The sequence below is a fragment of the Dermacentor variabilis genome, chromosome 11, assembly GCF_050947875.1.
Source record: "Dermacentor variabilis isolate Ectoservices chromosome 11, ASM5094787v1, whole genome shotgun sequence".
NCBI classification, from domain to species: domain Eukaryota; kingdom Metazoa; phylum Arthropoda; class Arachnida; order Ixodida; family Ixodidae; genus Dermacentor; species Dermacentor variabilis.
In genome coordinates, this window is record NC_134578.1 from 56,581,910 (window position 1) to 56,586,036 (window position 4,127).

General features: G+C 44.0%; 2 non-coding genes across 2 annotated transcripts; both read right to left on the reverse strand.

Annotated features, from left to right (window-relative positions):
* Positions 1 to 262: 262 nt before the first annotated feature.
* On the reverse strand, positions 263 to 334 carry TRNAP-CGG (transfer RNA proline (anticodon CGG)). Its single transcript has one exon. It is a non-coding gene; the product is annotated as a tRNA-Pro (tRNA).
* Positions 335 to 503: 169 nt separating this feature from the next.
* On the reverse strand, positions 504 to 575 carry TRNAP-AGG (transfer RNA proline (anticodon AGG)). Its single transcript has one exon. It is a non-coding gene; the product is annotated as a tRNA-Pro (tRNA).
* Between the last annotated feature and the right edge of the window lie 3,552 nt (positions 576 to 4,127).

A 4,127-nucleotide genomic window follows, 5' to 3' on the forward strand; every position in this document is an offset into this window, starting at 1 on the left:
GCCCAAAAACAAGTCATCGGTCAAGCCCAGGCCGCCGCCGGAAGCCAACTAATTCCGGCCGACGTCCAGGGGGCGGAGGTCGACGGTGAAAGGGGGAGCTGCGTCTCACCCCGATCACCCATACTCCCTGACGGGTGCAAATAAAGTGATTTCTCTCCCTCTCTCTCGCTCAAATCTTGGTATGTCTTTCACCAATGAAACTCGATTTGTGTTATTCACACTGCCGCCAATCTTCAAAATAAAAAAGTAAAAAAAAAATGTTGGGCTCGTCCGGGATTTGAACCCGGGACCTCTCGCACCCGAAGCGAGAATCATACCCCTAGACCAACGAGCCACCTTGGTATGGCCGTCGCTCAAGGAGGTTTTCCATGCAAACCGGTTGCCTGCTGTTTCTAAACGTCGGTTCGATAGTAGAGGGACACAAAAAAGTTTGATTTCACATGGTGAGTTATTACTCTCAGTGCACTTTATGTGGAATTGCAAAATAAAACTAAAAAAGTAACGGGCTCGTCCGGGATTTGAACCCGGGACCTCTCGCACCCTAAGCGAGAATCATACCCCTAGACCAACGAGCCGATATGCATAATCTCGCGCTTAGCGCAGTGCTCGCCGCCTTGTGCCAGGCAGGTCAATCCTCAAAACGAAGTGGGTCATTCCGTTGGATGAAACGCAAGCACAGTCTTGTAAGTTTGCAGTAGCACCTGTGAAGTTTGTGCCGGGAAGTGCACGGGTTTAGTTTCTTGGCGTGTCTAAGCGAGTGGCGTAACTGGCAAACACCGAACAAGCAATCTGCAACGAATGCTCCCGGGGCTATGTTTGCTTCATTAAATGAGTCGCGGAGAAACAATGCCGAGTGAAGAGCGCGTTTCTGAGACAGGAAAACGTACGTTGTTCACGATCAGTCAGAACTTGCATGAATGCCGAACCCATTGTTATCCGTTGGCTTTGACGGAAGGAGATTGATATGTGAACAATACGACAGTATATTAGGTGTGCCATGCTAACACCACTGCAGCCGTTTAGTTTGACGCGCAGTCGCTTAAGCAACTCGTGGCCTGTGCATTCTTGCTGAGCAAGCACGATATCCACCTTTCCTGAATCATTGTTCGATACGGCGAAATGTCGTGCAAAATGTTAGAAAACTGCTGTGAACATCACTTGCGAATGACAATGACTGTATGTATATTTATTCTTCAACTGGAACGCTTAGATAAATGAGCACTCTTCTGTCACAGTTGGCAGATGCTTTAAAAATTGGCCATCTCAGAAGGAGCTGGTGTCGAAATTGGTAGCATGGAGTTGCCACCGTAGGCATTACTGATGGCTTATACATATATAATACTATGTAATGGCTAGCATTTTTCTCCATGTAGCTACAGTGCCAGAATTCTAACCCACAAATTTAGCTTATTATTATTTTTTGCCCATCTGTTAGACGTGAAAAGAAACTGAAAGTTTGGCTGTGTGAACCCTTCTGACATCCATAAGTTGTTTTCGGAACTCATGCTTTCTGATATTTAAGAAGTTTTAGATCTGTTAGTAACATTATCGCGTCTGCACAGCTGAAAAGGTGTAGGACTAGAACAGTTTTTTTTTTTTTTGAGTCAGATCAAGAACATGTCAGATAAGATATCAGGTTCTGTTTTTACAACATTAGTTTTATGCTAGTGTGCCATGGGGGGCAGCATGACTTGTAAGAAACAAGTGTGTTATTGTTATAGTGCAAGGTATGCAAGGGTGATTTGCAGGGCAATCATTGATTTGCGAAATTTCAAAAGTCAACAGACCTGCAAGCATATAGGCCTGTGGGAAACCATTAACACCTGCTAAACTCATAACACATAAATCTTGCCTCATGTTTTGCGGTCTCCCATTAAATATATTAAATTATTGTGAAGGACAGCTAATTAGGAACGTGTCATTTGCATGAGGCATTGCATAAGAAGCTCAACTCGCCTACTTTCTAATTTATGCTGAAGTAGACTTGAGTAGCTCCGTTTGAGATGCCTGCAAAATTTCATGAGGGGGTCTGTGTGGAACTATAATGAGAGGTAAGATGTTGAGGTGCGGGAAAGCAGGCGGGGGCACAGCGGGTGGGTTCTCCCTGCACCCCCTCCCTACACCCTCGCCACCTCCCCACAACATACTCTTTGTGAAAACCTCCACACACACCCATGTCTGCAAAGAATTTGTTCTGACAAAAAATCCTTGCGCACACATCGTTTTAAAGCCTTAAGTGTGGATAACTCTGGGGGTGAGGGACAGTTTGAGTACTAGAATGGGGCCAGTCAGCGCTGCATGGATGAAATTGTTCTTTCACACTTTGTCTTTTCGTTTCTTTCTTTAGAGTTCTGATCTGTAAATCTAGTCCTGTTGCAAAAGGAACTGCTGCACAGGTCTCGAGCGAGGCAGCTCCTCTGTCGTGCCCCCCCTCGTAACGTACGCCAACCCAGTCTTAAAGATTGCCTCCAATATCCTAACTACGCCTTGTTACACATCAGAGCAACAATCTTTTTTACCGTGAGGTACATAAAAAAGTGGGAGAGGGCCACATCTGTGCTGTAGGAGGTGTAAGGGGATCGGCTTGATGCTTCAGGTTACGGCAAAAAAATAAAAAATAATAATAAACAAAGGCGCTGCTTTGACATGGCACAAGACATGGTCCAGGAGATGGAACCAGGCATAGTTAACACGTTGGAGGCAGTATTTAAGTACATGCCTAGAGATGGCTTGGCTCCTGTCATGTAGGCTGGGTAGAAGCAGCGGGGTGTTTGCATTTCATTTACCGGGGAGCATATGGACAGGGATATAACGAGGAAGTTGTCTAGGAACAACTAAAACATATAAAAAGACAACATCCTGAGCACCCATGAATAATTTTCAGAAATAACAATTTCAAAGTATCAGTCTGAGTCAGTCGAACAGCCTACATATCAAAAAAGGCACCAGACTCCGCCACACTTCGGAAGTGGCGCTTAGGTAGAGCAATTGCTGGTGGCTTTTGCAAGGTTAAGTGTGCCTGCAGCTTGTCCTCCCGTATGACAGTTGCTGGCTTTGCTCTCAGTACTGTAATTACCTCTGCTGGGTTCTGCTTATTTCTTTAAACAGTTATTTGTTTATTAGTTTGAACTATTTCTTTAAACTTTTCTAATAAACAATCTCTTTTTGTCTTTGACGTTCCTTCATCTCATGCCGTTTGGCACATGCCCATCGCTTCCACGACATAAAAACATGTGCTTTTATATGTTACGTTTCGTACATGATGTATTGCTTTATTTGCGTGCTTTCTTTCACATAAAAATGTTGACATGGCCGAGAAGGTCCGCCAATGATTCGTGGAAAAGTCAAAGGGTCTGAACCAGCTTAGTTTTAAACACTGCTGCGGGTGCTGCTTGGAAGGGTAGAGAAATATTTCACATGTTGACACCAGTCTTGATAACTGTGTGAGAAAGTTGCTATATTTAGCGAGTTTTTAGGCAACTAGAACTCTGCCTTTACAGAATCTTCTCAACTTTTTTTAATAATTTAAATTAACCAGTAAATTGTCCTGGTAAAATCCGTGAGGAGATTTGCTGGTAGGTTCAGTACCCCAGCCGCATTTTATCTCAAGGGGGATATACAGGCGTCTGTTTGTTGCCACTTCTAAGGACGTCACGAGGGCTTATTAGCTAGCCATCTAGATTCATTAAAGCTGCTTTTCTTTAGCAAAACACAATCTTGAGATCTAATATTGTTTGAGAAAGTGAGTTATTTTTCCTTTTCATATTCTGACCATTGACTTGCCACTGCCGAACATGATCTAAAGCTATAGCTTACAAAATAACGAGGAAGTTGTCTAGGAACAACTAAAACATAAAAGAAGACAACATCCTGAGCAAGCAATCATTGTCGCTTATTCACTTTTCGCTAAAAATGGATTGTATTGGGATGCAACCTGGCGACATTGTCCAGCAAAAAGACTTTGTCCGGCAAAAAGATTACCAATGCTGGTTGACAGGTGGTTAACATTGTGAACAGTTTCCAGGAAGTTTGTAAAGGCGTCCTTTTCTTTCAGGAGGGTGACAGGGCCACCGTAATGTCAGGCGCTGCAGACCACACGGCATCGGAGCAGTCACGACAACCAGAGA